The sequence below is a fragment of the Uranotaenia lowii genome, chromosome 1 (genome assembly GCF_029784155.1).
Source record: "Uranotaenia lowii strain MFRU-FL chromosome 1, ASM2978415v1, whole genome shotgun sequence".
NCBI classification, from domain to species: Eukaryota; Metazoa; Arthropoda; class Insecta; order Diptera; family Culicidae; genus Uranotaenia; species Uranotaenia lowii.
Window position 1 is genome coordinate 161,862,958 of NC_073691.1, and position 21,970 is coordinate 161,884,927.

Genomic DNA, 21,970 nt, shown 5'->3' on the forward strand with positions numbered 1-21,970 from the left:
AACAAAATAAACCTTAGGTATATATCACTCTGTACACACTCAAGCTGTTTAGCAAACATAAATAAGCCATTCATGTGAGTTCAATTCCTTGAAACATTGACTGTCGACTTTGGGTTTGCTAGAAGTTGTCAACAATGTTTGTCAAAACGACCCATAAAATATACCCTTCCGAGAGCTGTTTTCAGACAAATGACAAATGCAATTTAGTGCCAGTTAGCCAGATCTACGCAGTCCTGCAAAGGAAATGGCTCAGGATTACAGCAGTAGGCCCATAATGATGTCGATAGTTCCGGCCGCTATGCCGAAAATGACCGACACCGACGATGGTACAACATGGCCGGCCACACTCTGTGTTGATATTGAAACGCGCCAGCCCATTCACTATTAGGCATCCCGTGGTCAAGGTGAGGGATCCTTTTCCCACTCCACCAAATTGCACCGAACTGAATCAATGATGGCAGCCAGACCAAATCTAGTGGAGGTCGACTGCATTGCGATGCACCGGAAACAGGAACACTCTGGCCACACCGCTATGATTGAAAAATACATCATCAGATACGCAGGAATCGCAGGATGACGATGGGCTCGTGAATGCCGTTTCATCTCCTGCTGATAGGATGCACCAAATGCGTTGGCGGCCCGACCGACGGAAATGCAAACGATTGGCCGCTTCGAATAATAAAGCTATTGATTTCTGTCTGAGTGAACTGCGTTTCATTCGAACTCAACTGGCATACGGCATTTGTCACGCTTTGAACTGAGCTCTAGTGAAAAAGCCGTCAATGTACACAATTGTTCCTACGGAATTTTAAATGTAATCCCAAGGAACCAAAAGTAACCATAAAGCAGGCTTTTAAAGCTCACTCAGTCCGGCTCGAGGGATGTTGTATGACATTCTCTACAGTTGAGTTGAAGGCTATTCAGCCGTGCAATGGTTTTTTGGACTTTAGAAGCGTTTTTCTGTGATTTAGACCTCAATTTGGTATCATAATTTTGAAAAGCATTTTCTGGCCTTTAAAGAGTTTATTTTCGCAATGTAGACCTCAATTTGGTAAAGGGTGATACGGTCAAAATTGGGCAACATCAACTTGACGTATTTTTTTCAATTTTGCATTTAAAAAACATGAACACCCCTCATTTTGTGTGTGTGTGTAGAATGTTGCTCCTATTTTAATTTTAGAATTCGCTCTTCAGTTGGCAAAATGCCGTCCAAGGAAAAAGAGCAGCGTATCAAAAATTTTCTCGCGCATCGCGAAAATCCGAGCTACTCGCACCGAAAGCTGGCAAAATCGCTAAAAATTACCAAATCAACCGTTACAAATGTTATTAAAGTGTTTGGGGAACGTGTATCGACAGCCAGTTTGGTTTGGATCAGGGGAAAATCGAAAACCGGAAGCCGCTGAGACGACAAAGAGAGTTGCCGGTAGTTTCAAGCGAAACCCTAACCTCTCTCTCCGAGATGCCGCAAATAAGCTGGGTGTATCGTCTACAACCGTGCATCGAGCCAAAAAACGAGCCGGACTATCGACTTACAAGAAGGTAGTGACTCCAAATCGCGATGATAAACCAAATACGACGGCCAAAGCGCGATCCCGGAGGTTGTACACGACGATGCTGACGAAGTTTGACTGCGTGGTAATGGACGACGAAACCTACGTCAAAGCCGACTACAAGCAGCTTCCGGGACAGGAGTTTTATACGGCAAAAGGAAGGGGAAAGGTAGCAGATATTTTCAAGCATATGAAACTGTCAAATATCTGGTTTGGCAAGCAATCTGTACCTGTGGCTTGAAAAGCAGCATTTCCATAGCTTCCGGGACTGTCAACCAAGAAATTTACGTGAAAAAGTGTTTGAATAAACGTCTGCTGCCTTTCCTGAAGAAACACGGTTGTTCCGTACTTTTTTGTCCGGATTTGGCATCTTGCCATTACAGTAAAAAGGCCATGGAGTGGTACGCCGCCAACAACGTGCAGGTGGTTCCCAAATACAAGAACCCTCCCAACACGACAGAGCTCCACCCAATTGAGAAATACTAGGCTATTGTCAAGCGGAACCTAAAAAAGACCAAAAAACTACTAAGGACGAGCAGCAGTTCAAGGCAAACTGGCTTTTTACGGCGAAGAAGGTGGACAAGGTGGCTGTACAAAATCTGATGGCAGGGGTTAAGCGTAAGGCCCGGAAATTTGGATTTGGAAATGCGGAAGCCTAACTGAATATTTTTCCTGAATTTTATACTAATTAAACTTGAAAAAGAATTTAATTTGATTTTTTAAATAAACGATTTCACCGATTTACACGCGTTTCCCTTGACCACATTTTGACCATATCACCCTTTATCACAACTTTGAAATGCATTTTCTTGCCTTGAGAAGCGTTTTACGCGTTTAAGACCTTAATTTGGTATCACAACTTTAACCCTCATCAACCGTGATTGTTATACTCGTTTAACTCTGGAGTAACAATTTGACACTCCTCGCTTAAAACGTCATAACTTTACGCTAACACAATCAATTTTTTCAATTCAGTGAAAATTCACTGAAAAATGAGTGCAAATTCAAAGAATTACCGCAAAATTGCCAACTTTGAAAAATTAGAGTAGATTCAATTCTCGAAATATCCAAAATCTAATGATTGCTGAATGTTTGAAATATCATGAATTTTGTAGACGTATTTTTAATACAACTTTTCCATCCCTAAAAAGTTTTACCAAGAAGTAAATTGAAAACTACGTTTTCCGACTACTTTTTAAAATTTTAGTTCGCCAAAAATTTGGAAAAAAATATTGAAAATGGTTTTCCATGTTCCATCGTGTAGCTTTTAACTTCAGCTTTCATGAACTCTGAAGCAATATTTTTTTGAGTAAACTTTTTGTGACTTATGGTAGTTTCAGTAATGGATGTTTTTTCGATTTTTTTTTTATTTTAGAAGTTGAATTGCGAGGAAACAAGTGAATATTATTTTTATATTATGTTCGGAACATTTTTTACTGACATGATTTTATTTTAAAAAAAAAAAACAGCAGTGGAAACGATTTAGAACCGTTTTAGTTCAAGATTGTCAAATTGACACTCAAGGTCTGATTAGGGAGTTTTTTCTGGGCTTTCTGGGAGCGTCCATAAAAAGACTAATATGGTACAAAATGAAAGATTTCATGAATTCATTAGGGGTCCCCGAAGAAATTGTTTTTTTTATGCGCCTAAAAAAAGTTACAAGCATTAAAACTTCCAATAGTGTCATATATATTGACACTCAAGAGTAGATTAGGGTTAAAATGCGTTTATTTTCGTGATTTCAATTTTGTATCACAACTTTCTTGCATGAATTCTTCTTTGTAAATTTAATATGAAATGATTTTTTCGCGTTTTTCATTTGGGATTTAAATCAGCATTTGAGATTGTTTTTAAAACATGCCGTTTTTGGTCATTTTGAGCTTTAGCCTAAAATAATCCATCAAGATTTGGGATGATTTGAACGAAACTTTTTAAACGGCTGAAGCTTAATTTTGTGATTTGAACCGGACGTTCTAAGTACTTTTATACGATTTAGTCTGAAATTTGAAATTTTTTGTGCTGATTTTCCATTCACGGAGAAAAAAGACGACAGTTGTTCCAATTATTTTAAGCTTGTTATACCAATAATCGAAATGCAGTTGATTTTTTCGCATTCAACTACTTGTATAATAGATTCAACTCCTAATTGTCCTTACGCAATCAACTATTAATATAATGCATTCAACTGTATGATTAATTTTATGCATTCAACTATAAATACAATAGATTCAACTACAAACTGCTGATTGACCTTATGTAATCAACTAAGAATATAATAGATTCAATTGTAATGAATTAGTTGATTCAATTGTAATGGTATAATTGATTCAATTGTAATGGTATAATTGATTAAACTGTAGATATGATAGATTCAACTACAATTGTATGATTGATTTTAGGCATTCATCTATAAATATAATAGATTCAACTCTAGTGGTATAATTGATTCAACTGTAAATAAGATAGATTCAACTGTAGTGGCATAATTGATTCAATTGTCAATATGATAGAAGCAACTACAACTATATCATTGATTTTAGGCATTTAACTATAAATATAATAGATTCAACTGTAGTGGAATAATTGATTCAACTGTAAATATGATAGATTCAACTACAAATGTATGATTGATTCTAGGTATTGAACCATAAATATGGTAAATAAAACTATATTGTTATGATAGATAGTGTGTTACTTGAAAACTATAATGATCATCAGCAAAAACAAAAAAAGTAAGTATGGGACCCAATACGTGTTTCCTATAGCGATCGTATCCCTGTTTTCAGGGCTCAGCCGATAGAACCTGACGTCGGTGGCAAAACGCAAGCACTCTCCGGTGATGGGAAAACATTTTCCTCTACCAGTTCCTGGCAGCGGTCGTGTAGAAGGCCGACAGTTCCTGGAATTGGGAAAAGTACACCTACTCTGGCTGCCCGGGAAATCGACGTGAGTCTCGACGTTCTTTTACACGATCCTGGCAGGATCCCACAGGAAACTAGCATTATGGTAAGTCAGCTTATGATAGATTGATGTCATGATATGGAGTAAACTCCCCCCTCCCCCCCCACAAGGTCTTCGCCGGGTGCAGAAGCACGCACAATTTCCTAGGCCAGGACATGGATATCGGGATTTGCGGTCAGGTTTTCTAGCATCATGGCGGCTAAAACGCACCAGATGCAGAATGCTGAAATAATAGATTAAAGGAAAATAAAACGTAGCCATAAAACTATTCCGAAAAAGTGCTTCAGATATGATAACTTCCAATATAAACAGAAATTAAATGTACAATATTTAAGTTGACATCAGTGAATCAAACATAGAAATGAAATTGAATCTATCATATTTATGATTCTATAAATTATATTATTATAGTTGAATCTATCATATTTATAATTAAATCAATCATATAATTATAGTTGATTCTACTATAATTATTGTTGAATGTATAACATCAATCGTGCATTATAGTTGAATCTGTTATATTTATAGTTGAATACACAAAATTAATCATACAACTATAGTTGAATGTATTATATATATTGTTGAATGTACGAAATCAATCAGATTGTCTACACACCCATTTGGCGCAACCCCTTATAGTGTAGTTTTGATCCGTTATCGGAAAAGACTGGGTTAACTCCTTTTTCATGTAAAGCCCCTTTACCCTTTATAAGGTACTTAGGCTTTACGTCAAGTCGTCGGGTCAAATTTACACATTATTTCAAACGCTTGCGCTCAGTGGGGATGTGAGCCGATTTTTGTAGTGAGATAGATCGCATATGCAAGGAATACTTAATGAAAATTAACTGAAAACAATCAAATAATAAATTTGCTAGTTTATTTCACAAAACATTACAATTTTTTTGGAAAAAAATGATGGTCGGAAAAATTTGGCTGCTTTTCCATACATCCCTCTTAGTTCAGAATATGCCTAGGATTTGTGACCCTGGTTCATTTTCTTGAGGAATCGACATGAAGAATGCTGAAAGAATGTAAATTATTCGGTTATTCGGAAACCTTTCATATTTGCAAAAACTTACTTTTCAATACGACCGATGGCGAAGTGCCAACTAGAATTACCGTCTTCGATCTACCAAGCGACTTTCCACATCCTTTGCGGTTCCAGATGGATCTGTAACAACAGTCATTTATATTAAAAATAAAATTAAATGTTAGATTTATGTTTTCGACCGGGAAGATGTTTTTGAATAATAATTTTTGGCTTTTTACGGTCTGAGATTTTAATCAAACAACGTTTTATTTGAAATACCCGACGTTTCGACCATTTTTTGTGGTCTTTCTCAAGGGAACTGGAAGTTTATTGTATTATAAATTATTTTGAGCATTGTTTGTGAAACTATTCTAAAATGTGTAAACTCACTTGTCTGTCTGCTGTTATTGTCAACATCGTTTTTTTCCAACGGCTAGGTGTCCAGTATTTGCAGCTCTGTGGGGGTTATTGTTGTTATTACATTTACAGTTTGAATTTTGAATTTGAAATCTTACAATTTGAACCGGATAGAAAAGAATCCAAGCAACAATCCAGCATAAACATCGAACCGGCATCCGTAAACACAACATCCACAATCACTCAGCCAACACAATCCGGAACATCCATCGATTTCAGCTACCGCACTTTATCATACATACCATCGCTCACAGCCAAAATAATCAGAGACCTGAAAAAAGAATTTTTAAATGTTAAATTCGCCCAAAAAACGATCAACAACGTCGGAAAACTCTTTCCGATCGTCAAAGATCCCATATTGCCGGCTCAGCAGTCAAAGATCATCTACAGCATTCCATGCCGTGACTGCGAGAAGGTGTACATCGGAATGAGCACCAATACACTCACAAAGAGGATGTACGGTCACAAATCAGATGTCAACCGATATGAAAAAGTATTGACAACCGGAGTTACCAACACAGCGGAAATCAAGAAGAAGCTCGGAGATACTACAGCTATGACTGATCACGTTATCAACACGCAACATCGATTCGACCACAACAGAGCCAAAATCATAGACAGAGCGCAATACACATCAACATTGCGGGTATTGGAGATGTGTCATATCACCAATACCACAAATACCGTAAACTATAGGACCGATACAGCTAGCTTAAGTGCAACATACACAGGCATACTACAATCCGTAAAACCCAAACAACCATCCATCAATAGCAATAGTATAAATAATAACCAAAACTCACACATCACAACGATTCCAATCCCACTTACCAACTCAGAAAGCTCAACCTCCAACAATACCCACACATTCCACATAACACAATATCCATAATTCAAAAAGTACGTTAAAAGTGCAACCATAGGAAATCGGATGAAAAATATTCTTTTCTATCCGGTTCAAATTGTAAGATTTCAAATTCAAAATTCAAACTGTAAATGTAATAACAACAATACCCCCCACAGAGCTGCAAATACTGGACACCTAGCCGTTGGAAAAAAACGATATTGACAATAACAGCAGACAGACAAGTGAGTTTACACATTTTAGAATAGTTTCACAAACAATGCTCAAAATAATTTATAATACAATAAACTTCCAGTTCCCTTGAGAAAGACCACAAAAAATGGTCGAAACGTCGGGTATTTCAAATAAAACGTTGTTTGATTAAAATCTCAGACCGTAAAAAGCCAAAAATTATTATTCAATAAAATTAAATATATATTTTGATACAAATTCCGAAACTTACCACGAGTCACCATCAATTTACCAAATGAAAACATGCAGTTGAAGTTTTTATAACATCTAAAACTACACTTCCTGAAGCGTACTCGGGCTGTTTTAAAACATGTGTAATATTGAACCGGCAAATTGACACATTTTTTGACAGATCACGACGGTTCGTTATAATGGGTCATTTTTACAAATTTGATGTGTTCCGCCAAATGAGTGTGTATTTTATGTATGTATTGTTCAAATTTTAATAATTATAGTTAGCCGAGAAGCAATCAGATATATGATTAAATATAAGTGGATTATTGTTGGAAATACTATACTTTTTTCTCCGTGATGTCGTCAATCAATTTCCACTAGACTTCCCGATGTATTTCAATATTTTTTCCAAGTAAAACACTACTTCTATACAATTCGACACACGTCTTGAATCTGTCCTTTATTTTTCTCCGCTTACTGTGATGCGTATCCAAATATTATTTTTCCGAAACTTTGCACTATCTCTTTTCCATACTTATGCCTATCTCTTTCTCGCTTTAACTCTGCTCACTAACGGTACCATTTTTATATTTAACGGTCTGCTTGACACTGGTACAAATTCTTCTTTATTTTTAAAACCATTTTTGACATAGATTTTTCCATGAATATATGAATATTTGAACTAAAATAAGGGGCTATTTTAAATAAAAGTTGAATATTTCCACAACGCCTGATTCTACCTCCAAAAGGTTTTCGAATCCCGCATTAGAAAGGCTTTGCAATTTTGGGTCTCTCGAAATATCTGGGGCTGAAGTTAGGCCTCATTTGAATTATGTTATAAATTCCAAATTTTAAAGTTCAAAACAATTCGGGGCCCCCAAAAATCTACGATATAAGAACAAATCTTAAAGAAATTGGATTCAAATAAATCCTTTGTGTTTATGGTCGGAAGCCGTATGGTTTTGAACCTTCAAATTATGCCTTTTTTTTTTTGATGAAAACATCTACTATCGGTTGTGTCGTTAAAGCGAAGCAAAAAGTCCCAATCCGAGCAGTATACAGGTCCTTTTGTCAATAAACAAACATGTTCCATCCACTAGCCCGGGAACCCTCAAATTGGGAGATGAAACAATTCGGTGGAAGCTTTTGATTGACAGTCAACAACTCGCCGGGGAAATCGTAGGCCTTCTAGGAATGAAAAGTAATTAATTTAAAATTTTTCACTGCTGAATTTACCATGTCCAATTGGAAAAAAAGCGGATACTTCTCGGTTTCCGAGGCCAGGAGGGTGGGTGTTCGTTTGATTGAGTGGGAACAAGTTCTACTCGACGGGCAACCGCCAAGTGACTCGTTTCACTTCATTGTAGCAGCAGCAGCACCTACAAAGAGTTGCTTTTGATGGGGGAGGAAAAAAGGCGGAAAGAGAGTGGGGAAGGCAAACTCGTTGAGCCGGAGCATCCAGAGTTCTCTGATCAGTCACGAGCCCCGATAAGGCACACGCTACCGTTGCCACTGAACCTGGTAAGTGTCTCCAGGGAAATGAGGGTTGTTCCAAGATTGATTATGAAAAAAATTATTTGGAAAAGCCCTTTTTTAAGCAAGAAATTGCGGTTTAAGCAAGTGAGACATCCAACAATTTCGCTTATTTTAAACAGCGTAAAACAATATTATCAAAGATTTTGGTTCCAAGAAATATCATTCTTTTTTTTTTACTTTCTTTCTTTTTTCCTTTCTTTTTTTTTCTTTCTTGCTTTTTTTCTTTCTTCCTTTCTTTCTTTCTTTCTTTCTTTCTTTGTTTTCTTTCTTTCATACTTTCTTTCTTTCTTTCTAGATCTCTTTGTTCTTCGTTTTTTCTTTCTTTTTTTCTTTTTCTTCTTTTTTTTTCTTTCTCTCTTTCCTTCCTCTCTTTCTTTCTATGTTTCTTTGACCCTTTGTATGTTTCTTTATTTCTTTCTCTCTTTTATCTTTCTTCCTTCCTTTTTTCCACCCCTTCTTCCTTCCTTTTTTCCAGGATTGCCATTGTGCCTGATTTTTCAGGATTTGCCTGTTTTTTTTTAAGCTCAACCTCATCTCAGTCTTCTTAGAAAACTATATGTTTCAAAAAAAAAAAAAAAACAAAATTAGATACACTTTTAACCCTCATCTGTAATAGATTATCAATAAGACACTATTGCAAGTTTGGAGGCTTGTAGGCGCACCCAAATAACAATTGTTCTTTTGGAATCTCCCATGAATTTATGAATCTTTCTTGAAAGCCTTGACAATAAAAACACACTTTAGAGATCTAGAGTGTCAATTTAACACTCTTCATCTAAAATCGCTGCAACTCGCATGTTTCTCAACCGAAAAATTTATAGAAACCTTGAAACGTAACTCAAATATGATACTCAGACAATATTCAACTCCAACCACTCGTTTTTATGTTTTTATGTCGAAGAAACCCATCTTCAAAACATGCTTCAGAAAAAAGTTCTAGATCACTTATCAATTGTTAAAAAATATTCACTTAATAACAAGTATTAAGAACTGTATTTTGGAAATATTTTTATAAAATATTTTATATAATATTTCAACTTTTTAATCCTCTTTTTAAATTTTTTATGACCATAATCTTGAAAAATTTAAAAAAAACACCCTTTTTAAATTTTTCAAGATTATGGTCATAAAAAATTTAAAAAGAGGATTAGAAAGTTGAAATAATTTTACAAATTTTTGTATTGTTAGAGTCTCAAAATACGAAACACAGTTGTTTGAAGAATTTTTCAAAGGCAAGTGTTTTTTTCAACTTTCTGTCAATCTGCATTAGCTCTAATTGGTCTAACATCTGAATTCACTTTGCATTTAAAAGTAAACTTAAAATTTTTGCAATAAGATTATGTTCACAAGAAAGGTTATTTCATATCAATTCTATATAGTCAATTAAGTATATTTTTGCTGCGATTCTTCACAAAAATATGATAGGTGGACTCAACTGTATTTATCGAATATACAAGTTGCCTCTGCACTCCTCTGTGTGAGGCTTTCAATTTAAACTGATCGAGCTTTTAAAATGAATTCCTGTTCGAAAATCTGATTGTTTCGGAAAATCTGGATTATCAAATTTGGATTTCGAATAGGTCGATTCACGCACTGCCTGGCTTCACTGTTTTTGACATTTCGCGATTCCTGTTTTGATTCCTTATTTTCTAATTCTACACGCTGAGGAAGCAAAGCAAACATTTCGGTCCCCATTTAATTCTCATTCACACGTTTTTAGCAAAAGTTCACAGCTCAATTTAGGGATGAATAAAATTGAATAGAAAATTAGATGTTTTAAGTATCAAAAAAATCAATCATTTTGTTTGTTAATCCAGCTGGAATAAATGAACTTAAACTTAAAAGTTAAACCACTGACCACTGACTGGACACTCGATTTCGATTTTTGGCGCTGCTCGAAAGTTAACGGAAATGTCGATAAATTTTAATGCACGAATTGCTGCCGCGCAATGTCGACAATAGGAGGCTTCTAGCCAAAAACTGAAAGGAATTTTGTACTATAAGTCTCATGTCAGTGTGATTAGTTGTTTAACTGACGTTATTTTTATTCCTCGAAAATATCATATCGTACAAATTTATAATAGTGAAGCCTTTTCTTTCGGAATGTTTTCCGGAGAATTTTTCTATATTCTATTCTTCTGTCCCTGAATAGTGTTGTCGTATAAGTATGTGCATTTGTTTTACAGCTTCCGGTAAAAAAACACAAGAAACTTCCGGACAATCGATTCGGCACATTCGAATTTTTAGGAAGCTTCCACATTTGGACATTCGATGGGATCTTTGTTTCAAGTAGAATCGTATTGCAATTGGTATTCTAACAACTTTTCAAACTATTTTTTATCACCTTTTTTAGAGCTATGATGAGAACGTTGTTCTTAAGAAATGGTAAATTTATTGAATATTTTTCTCAATATTGGAAAGTAATTGGAAAATGAACTTAGAGTTTAGTAGATCATCAATCGTTAGATACCTTTAGGAAGTTGTCTTAACCCCATAATTTATTCTATCATCATGATCAATAACTTAACATTTTTTGTGAGAAACACAATAAAAAGTCAATAGTTCGGCTTTTTTCAAGCTTAATTTATCCTGACTTTTATATTCAAGGTTCAACGAGTTTTGGAAAAAAAAAATTAGCAGCCCTGCTTTCTTCCTTTCATTCGCTTAGTCGCTTAAGTCCATGACAGCATCCTTTAGAGAATTTGAAACGCCACAAAATGTATTTTGATTCATAAAATTATTCTATTGAAACAAACTCCTTTTTTATTTGAAACAATGTATGATTAGTTCGATTGAAAATAGTAATTTTTAAGCCAAAGATTCATTCTTTTACCTAAAAAAAATTTTTAATCAAAGAATATGCTTTAAATTCAAAGGGGGAAAATTCTTTGAAGTAAAGGAAGACGCATAAGAAACAAAGCAATTTTCATTTGTTGCAGATGTGGGATGAACTATCCTTCGGGATGAAAATCCCAAGAAAAAAAAATTGTCCCAGAATCAAAGAAATTGTTTTTTTGTTTTGTTGAATGTTGTTTCATAACAGGCTGTAGAAGATTTTGGCGGCCTAAACTGTAATTTTCTGTCATTCTGTCATGCCAAGAAAGTGCCCAAATTTCTAAAATGAATTATTACCTACTTTCAAAAGTTATTTCGAAAACCAGGGCTGGTAGAAAAAAATCATAATTGGATATTTGGATTGCGCCTCCAAATAAGTCAAAACCTTCTTTCAAAGTTTCGGAACTTTGGAAAAATTTGAATTTGTTACCTTGTGTTATAGCACATTTATCTGAGTATATATAGTATGTATTTCGAAAATATATGCGAATTTTTATGTAACAGTTCTTGTAAGTAAATTTAAATTAATTTAAACTTCAATATTTATCTTAGATATTGTGAAACTCCTAACAAAAATATAAAAACATATAATGGTTTTGCTCAACAATCAGTCAATTGCATTATGTTCAAAATAATAAGTATTGAAATGGAATGAATAATTTATTTATGTTTCAAAGTCAGAAACTAAGACGAATGTACATTTTATCTAAATATTGTCTAGAGGAATTAATGACTTAAAAATATGATTGCCGTATGCAAACATTCGTTCACATTTCTATAGAAATCGGAATTGAAGTTGAAAGTTTACAAAACTGTTCTTGCGTTTCTTTTGCCACAAAAACTTTTGAAATCTGCCACATTTAAGCTTAACTTCGCGAGAACTACTATGAAGATTTTTCGCAAAAGGCTTTGATAAGTAACGTAAACTGGGGGAACTTTGATCACTTTTTTCATTCATTTTTGAATATTTTGGAAGGGGTTGCTTTTTCGTAATACCTAAAAGCTTTAAAACCCTTACTGAGGTGAGGAGTATCAAACATGATGATTGATTGCAGTAAATTCAAACGACATTTGTGGTCATAATTAAATGTTTGTTACAAAACCAGATTTCGAGTTTCGGGGTAACTTTGATCACTTTGGTTTAGACGTATCTCAACATCTTCAAATTTATTGTTTTGATGCCATTTAACACAGAAGGCTCAAAATATCGATAACAGTATTTTTTGTTTGGACTCGATTGAATTTTTCAACGTTTTCTCAAATATACTCAAAAGATGGACAATGTTGCTGCATACATTTAGGGGCAAAAATTATAAACATTTCTTTATATTTTTTGGCCTAAAAAACAAATGAAATTTTATCTTCATGCAATTCCCTGAATCCTCGCACTGTTCCTATGTTCTTTTCTCCTTCAAACTTGATTTGATCATTTGATAGGGTTTTTACCCATTTTTCTTATACGAGCCTTTTCATGGTAAATGACCGATTTTTTTTAATTTCCTAAAATTATCATCAAATGACCATAAAAATAACACTTAAACAAAACCCAAACCAAGAAAAAAGTGGAACTTTCACATTTGAAAACCCATTTGCTTCTAAATGCTTAAATTTAATCAGGAGAGATGTTTGTTTGTGAGCCTTAAAAAACCAAGATATTTTAAGATTTTAAAATTACATTTGAAGTAATATAAAAAATCTTCTAATAAAAACCCAATTGAGCATATTTGTAACTTAATTTATAGGCTTTCAAACGTAGTAAACAGTTTTCAGATATTTTAACTTTAAACTTATTTAATGGTGATTATCTGCAAAAATTTCATGTTGAACAAAGTTACCCCGCTGATCAAAGTTCCCCCAGTTTACGGTATCTCAAATATTACAGTTTGAATAAAACTAGTCTAGAAAGGGTAAATTTTCAAACAACTGCTGAATCACATATCACATATTTTAAAAACGATATATTTCGTCAGTTTAACGTGTGGTAAGCTGGTCAATTTTTGATAGAAAATATAAATAAAAGGCATGATAACAAAAAATATATCGCATTCAAAGGTTGAAATGACAGTGAGCTTATTTACAAGAATTATGAACGAATATGTGTATCAGTACCACAACGATTTACAACGGGGACCAAAAAAGGCATTCAACTGTATCATTTTATCTTAGCCTGATTTTTATTTGCAATCTCCCTGAATTTGGGGAAAAAATGTTGGTAACCCTGGCTGCAAGCTTTGTATGAAAATTTACAAATTCTTAAATGTTTACACCTCCATATCTTTTTTTGGTTGTTTTTGCTACCAGATTGCTACCAGATTGGTATTTTGGAAGCGATCCATCCAGTCGTAAATTAGCGCAACAATTTTTATTTTAATTATTAAAAGGTCTAGCAGGTAAAGTCTGCCATTTTTGAATGCTTTTCAATGGAATCAGATTTATTTTTATTTAGAAATCGTTATAACTTTTTTTATGAAATGTTTAGCTGCTTTTCATGTTTGTCAGCAAAAAATGAAGCTTAAGAATGGTAAAAACAGTAAATCAAAGACCAACTTAATTTCAAGCTTATTTGAATTTTCTGGATGATTTAATGAGCAAAAATTTCTTCTTCCCTACATATTCTATATTTCTTCCATATTTCCATAAAAAATTGTAACGCGTTGCGCTTACTCAAAAATCAATGAAATCATCTCATATTTTACACAAAAAAGGCATCGATAAAACATATGGGAGCAAAAAGTCATTTTTTTCAGTGGTCTTATTGTATATGTTCCTTCAGCTAAAACAGTTCATAGAAAGTAATACAATATGGATGAATAAAATTTGTTAAAAAAATTGAATTCTCGAGAAAACTTCCATCCTTGTAAACTGTGAAATTTTAAGAAAGTTTTTATATAGCCGTTTTTGATCATCTTCTGGGCCGGTTGCCCACTTTTCGTAGAAAAAAGCTTGGATTTTGCACAGATTGATTCACTTTATTTCCTAAATTGAACAAAAACTTAGATGAAACTTAATATTTATATTTGTGTCCAAAAACGATTTTTCGTGAGCAAGTTCAAACTTAAATATTAAAAACAGTTTTTTGAAAGCCTGATTCGGAAAATCTGATGATGTGTTTTGATGTAAAAATGAATATTCTGATGTGTAATTGTTTTTTTTTATTGATGATTGATTTATTTATTTGGGTTGAAAGTTTTGAAATCAGATGCCTGAATTTTTACCAGATTATATCTGGAAAATATTCTGCGACTTTAAATGCTAAGAACTAAGCGAGTTAATTATTCTTGTGTAGTATTCATTTTGCAAAAAAATTCTGCTTATTTTAAAAAGAAAAGTACACAAAAAAACCATTATATTTAAACGATTTTCTGTGCTGAATCTATGAAATTAAATTGATGTTAAATTTAGGGTTTTCCGGTGTAAGTCAGTGAAAAACTCCTAAAAGGGTTTGCCCATTTCATTTTTACAGCGATATCGTTGAACGCCATGTTCTTTGAGTAAGAACATTTCTACTTTTGAAAGTTATAAATGGATTAGAAAATATTACAGGAGTCGGAAAATGATCGAGGAGAGATTATATAGGTAAAAATCCTTCTTAATCCATCAAGGACCAACTATTTTTAGGTGTTAGAATCGGAGAAGATTGAATCCACCAAAAAACAAATCTGAGAAAAAGGTGGGATATTTGAGAAAAAAGCGGAACGGCGGGTCATTTACTAAAATATCGGAACATGTCCCGTTTATGCGGAACGGATTGCAACCCTAAACACAATGTTATGAAGGGAAAAGTGTTGCTCTTTGGCATACAAAGAAATAAAAATTAAAAATGTCAACACACATATTTTTCTACACTTTACACAAATTTATTTGTTATGAATCTGTAAAGAAATTTAATATTATTTTCTCATTCTGAATTTTCGTTACCTGCTCTAAATTAACTTGCGCTTTTAAGTTTACTGCAAATATGTATTAAAAAATTACGAACAAATAACGGGCCTACAGTAAACTGCTATTTTAAGCAATGAAAACCCTATAGAATTCATAAAAAAATATCGATTTTTTAGTAAATTTTGTTGTTATAGTTGTTCAAGATCAAGTTTTCAAAATTATTTCAGTCATTGGGATGCTGAGCTTTTATAGGGCATTAATTAAATGAGGATTACTTTCAGAAACAGAAAACTGTTGTTAAAAAATATCTTATTATTTACCATGAAAATGGCGATAATATACGAAATTAATAATAGTCGTTACTGATCCCTATAAAACGATTATGTTTTCTAAAAATTACTAATCAAACTTTTAAATAACTTTTTCGTCTTATAAAAGTGTTTGGAATTTAAAAGGGTTGCTTTAATAAGGTTCTAGAAACCAACAAAGTTGTGTTGCTATCTACAAGTTATTCCTATAAATCTGCGTTAGGCATGATGTGTTTCTTAAAATCTTTTTAAGGAATCTTATTAATACAAAAGGTCTAGAGGCCCTCTAGATAATATCTTCGAAAGAACGTTACATATACCTTATAAAACTTTTCCGGTTCAAGGGATGTTAATAGTGGAACATTGAATAATTATTGAATGAAATTTTCAAATACTTTTTAAAATTTTGTATTAAGAGTAAATTTATTTCACAACATCAATAGTTTTTTTTCTTATAGCACAATTACATATTATTATTACATTTATCTTCAAAAATTAAACTTTAGAAAACTTTCACTTAAGATTTAATCTTGAGTTTCACTTCAGCAACACTACACTTTCTCAGCCAATAATTGATAGTTTGTGCCCAGGAGAAGCGAAAATACATATTTATTCAGTTTTTCACCGAGAACATTCTTTTGTTGACATTTTGGAAGATTGCCAGACGACTTGCTTTTGTAAACCGATTGTCCGGCCGAATAACTTTTATAAAACTTTTATAGCCTATAGAAGGTTTCGTTTCTTATAAATGATTTATAGACGCCACATAAAGTTATTTTTTTGCGTGTTTATAACCTAAACGACTTGTAATGACCTTATAAGGACACAAATGCTACGAATAAGTTTGAAAGGGCTTTTATAGTTCAAAACAGGTTTATTATTTTTATGAAAGTTTTAATGGCATTGCGGTGAACTTGATACTATGAAAATTCTTGATAGAAGAATTAAAGATTGAAATTAAATGACGGATAGACAAAGCAGATGCTTAATAGAAGAAAATTGAAAGATGTTGAAAATGAGCCAAGAGCATATTTTATGGAAAGCTTCAAAGGTGCGTTCTAGACCCTTTGTCCCACATCAATTGAATGGCTGAGAGAAGTAATAGCGAGAGGCGCAATTACGTTCACCCATACATCCAACCCGATGGATTGGTAAAGCACGTGCTTCCCAATCGGACAAAAAGTCTAGACCGCATGGCTCTGGTGAAGCTTCCCTTTTGCTGAACCAGTTCAAGCGATGTGTTATTGGTTGTTTGGGATTCCGTTTTTATCGGCAGCGCTACTTATTGTTTTCACGCAAGTACCGTAAACGTCCCTACTTTTGCCAACTATTTAATTTTTTGAACTGTATTTCGAAATATTTACCCCTTATATAAACCCCCCAAAGCCAAATGATTTTATTCTTTTTAACGAATAGTCACCGTTGATTATTATTTTTATGAAAGTTTTACGGTACTTGCGTGAAAACAATAAGTAGCGCTGCCGATAAAAACGGAATCCGAAACAACCAATAACACATCGCTTGAACTGGTTCAGCAAAAGGGAAGCTTCACCAGAGCCATGCGGTCTAGACTTTTTGTCCGATTGGGAAGCACGTGCTTTACCAATCCATCGGGTTGGATGTATGGGTGAACGTAATTGCGCCTCTCGCTATTACTTCTCTCAGCCATTCAATTGATGTGGGACAAAGGGTCTAGAACGCACCTTTGAAGCTTTCCATAAAATATGCTCTTGGCTCATTTTCAACATCTTTCAATTTTCTTCTATTAAGCATCTGCTTTGTCTATCCGTCATTTAATTTCAATCTTTAATTCTTCTATCAAGAATTTTCATAGTATCAAGTTCACCGCAATGCCATTAAAACTTTCATAAAAATAATAATCAACGGTGACTATTCGTTAAAAAGAAAACAGGTTTATAAGATGGTATCTTAAACCAATTGCATATCGACTATCATTTACAAATATATTAATGTTTTATTAGGCCCTCAAAGAGCAAAATATAAATCAAATCAAATAAATTTATTGTTGTTATATAAGTTGGATATCTTATACGCTTATAGATGGCCTGGAGGCCAGTTGTTAAAAGGTTGCCCATTAATGCGTTTTAAAACAATAAAAGATAATATAAATCGTTTATAAACTATCGTTAAAGAATTATAAATCCAAAATGGATTTTAAGTGTTACTTGGGGCGTACTTCTCGGTTCCAGAGATAACCAGTTTCTATTTCGTAGAGTTCGTTTTGGCGCATAAATATTACAGCGAGAAAGTAGCCAGGAGCAATCAATTTCGTTCCAAAGAATTTTTGCCACGAACGGCGATTGACCGATGGAACGACGATCCGACAGCGTATAAAGTCCAAGCAGGGCACAACGTTGTGCGTATGGCGGTAAATTCAAAGGATTCTCCCAAGGTAGCTCTCGAAGAGCGTAACGTACGAACCGACTTTGAATTGCTTCAAAATGTGCTGTCCATGCGGCTTCAAAAGGCCACCATACAAGATTCGCGGATTCCAGTATTGATCGCACCAGACAGCAATACAGAGCTCGCAAGCAGACCGGATCTGTGAATTCTTTGCTCAGACGTATGATAAATCCCACCATACGGTTAGCCTTCTCGAGTACCTTAGAGTAATGCCGCTTAAAAGTCATTTGACTGTCCAACAAAACGCCAAGATCCTTAATCTCCTCAACACGATGCAACTGCTCGCCCATAACATTGTAATCATACACAAAGGGATTTTTCCTGCGCCCAAATGTGATAATACAGCATTTCGCAACACTCAAAACAAGTAAATTGTTAGCGCACCAGTTCACAACTGTGTCTAAGAAGCGTTGCAACTCGAGGCAGTCAGATTGACTGTTTATGACTAGGAATATTTTTAAGTCATCCGCATACAGCAAAACTCCACACCCAGTGAGCAACAAATTGATGTCATTACAGAACAGCGTAAACAGTAAAGGACCCAAATTGCTACCTTGGGGTACCCCGGAATATGGAATAAAGTCAGAGGATTCAGCAGAACCAATTTTCAGCCAATCGACGATCCGTTAGGTAGCTTCTAATCCACGCGCACATTCGTTCGGAAAACCCCAATCGATGCAGTTTTTTCAGCAGAATATCGTGGTTTACAGAATAAAATGCCGCCCAAATATCGGTATATATCGCGTCGATTTGTTTGCCGTCATCCATATTTGATATGCAGAAGGATGTGAAAACCATCAGTTTTGAAGTTACCGAGCGTTTAGGAACAAATCCATGCTGGTTCTCAGAGATCCAGTTCCGGCAAGCTGAAAACATGCCATTGTTGACGATCTTCTCAAATACCTTCGAGCAGGCAGCTAGCGATGTGACACCTCTGTAGTTAAGAACATCTTTTTTGTCACCTTTTTTGTAAACTGGGCATATAAATGATTTTTTCCAGATGGCAGGGAATTTTTGCTGTTCTAGAGACTGATTAAAAATACGCGTAAGAGGATTCACCAGTACATTGCGAAAATTTTTCAGTACGCACGCCGGTATTCCGTCCTGTCCGGCTGAAGTCGAATTTTTCAAATTAATGATAGCTTCTGAAACCATTTCCTCGCTAACAGCAAAAACATCCAGATCGAGCACATCGACAGGTAGTCGTGTTACGGCAGCATTCGATTGACTGGCAGATGGCGACTTATCTGAAAAAACACTAGCGAAGTGCGTCGCAAAAAGATAGCATTTTTCAGCAGGTAACTTGGCAATACGGTTGTTCAATTGGAGTGTAGCTGGAAGCCCGGACTCCTTCCGTTTGGAGTTCACAAATTTCCAGAACTTTTTTGGATTGCGACGAAGCTCACTCTGAGTGCGATCCACATAACGGCGATAGCAAATTCGATTGTATATTCGGTATTTATGTTGGCTGCAAAAATTGAAATAGTGAAGCACTAGAATAAATTATCACGGCTCCGAAACAAAGTTAGCAGGTTATGATAAAAAGGTTGTTCCATTTCCAAAGGAACCCTAACGCAGGGAATAAATAATGGCACAAATGAGCCCCACTGCCAAGTATGATGGAAAGGGAGCAGAAAAGTGCACATCAAACCTCCGCTGCTGCTGCTTCTGCTAAGGAACATCTCAAAGGAGTCCATCAAGAGACTCCAGGGTTTCTTTTTTCCTATATTTCGTTTTGCTTCCGTGCCACGGCAGAACTCAGTATCGTCGTATAATGAGACAACTCATTATGCCAAGCTAAACAGCTTCGGTGCATAAATTGATTATAGAAAACGAAAAATGATTACGGTGATAATTTATACGATTCTGTTTCCTTCTGTCATCGGTTTTATTTCTCTCTCTCTTCTGAGCAAGTGTTATAAGATCTGCTCTTGTCAGTAAATCCATGTTATGACGTTACAAGGATGTGTTGGCATTCAAGGATATGGGTTTCTCAATCATTATATTATGGATTTAATTGCGGTATCGTGGAGAAATCGCTGAAAAACGCTTATTTTCACTGTACAAATCAGTGTTTGTTTGTTCTATCTCGGAAATGATTTGTAATATTAAAGATTTTTTTTTTTCAATTTTTCTAGGAAGAGAAACAGTAGATAACAACGATTTGAAATTGCCATTCAAATCCGTATATCAAATCTAAAAATATGATACTACGTGGGGCCATCTGAGCCCTCCTCTGTGGGGAATAATGGGCACCATAATCAATAAGTGCCACACCGATATTCACTTTTTCAAGTTTTTTTTACCCATGTATTAGCTTCGATGGAAGAAAACAGTGCTATTAATAACGAAATCCGTGTTATTTTGAGACTGGAAGACATGAGACCTGGGAGCTAATACCGATAATCTGACGTAAGACCTGAGATCTGAATCCTGAGTTGTTTTTTTTCTGTACCTATAACATCATGTTTGTGCCACAGTTTCCTCCTGTGTTTCTTTAGGAATGATGGTCTTTCTTACATCCGACAATTCGACCTAATAGATTGTTGTCTGGCTACCCGCAAACTGTCATTACTGGCGAGTGCTCCCGAGGTAGTTACGTTCTTTCACAGATCGGCTACAACTGCAAACTATGGCGCGCCGCACAGCTAGCGAGCTTTGCCCGCCAGTTTCAACCTCTCTATCAGATCGTATCGTCGCATCGCTCCGGGCAAAACGTTGGTCATTATTTTCCCATTTCTTATAAGTGTAATGAGATTTTCTCCCCCCTCATACTTTGGTGTTTTGGTTGTACGCGCTTCTATATGAAGGAAAATGCTCGCCATTGATAGTGTTAAATTTCTGCTATGATCCAATAAAGACGTCTCCTTTTGTTAGGCTACCAGGCACGAGACAGAACAGCAATAGTCACTTGAAGAGAGGGTTGAAATCCAATTATTATTTGCTTTTCTGTTGAAAACCCTTTTTTTCTCTAAATGTGAGCTAACAATTTATTTACTCTATTCACATTCAAACAGATTTAAATTATTTTTAAAAATTTGTCAAAGTACAATGCTGATTTTCTTGTGTTTTAAACAGGGTTCATATTTTCATTTTTGTACATCACAATTTAGGCGTTTTCGACACTATTACGTACAAATGGTTGAAAAACTGTTAAACTTAATACCCGAGGGTGTTTGAGCCAAGAATGGTATGAATAACCGTTAAATAAACCTTCCCACTTTGAAGAAAGAGGGGCTCTCATACAAATTCAAACCTTAAATATGACTCTATATGAACAATTTAAGGTGATTTTCATAAAACTATGTTCACAAGCGTGATTTGACAGAATAAATAAATTTATTAAGCAGAATGACTCTTTGCTATTTTGAAACGGGGGCTCCGAAACACAATTATCGAAATCAAAACAAAATACATTCAATTTTCATGTGATATGTATTAAAATAAATGTTTTCTGTTAATTAAAGATGGAGCTTTATTCAAAATCAACATCAAGTTTTATAAAAAATAAACAAAATTTATGGTGGATTTATCAAACTTTGGAAACAACTATGATTTGACATGAAAAGGTGAATTATTTTACAGAATGACTCCTCCTTCTTTCGAAACCGGGGGTCCACAAAATCAAAGTAAAGTACGACACAAAACGAACAAATTTTCTTTCAATATGAACATCGAAACGTCTCGAGTTATATTAAAAAAAAATGAACTCGCTAAGATATCCTTTTTATGGGTTTGTTTCATCACGGCCCATGCG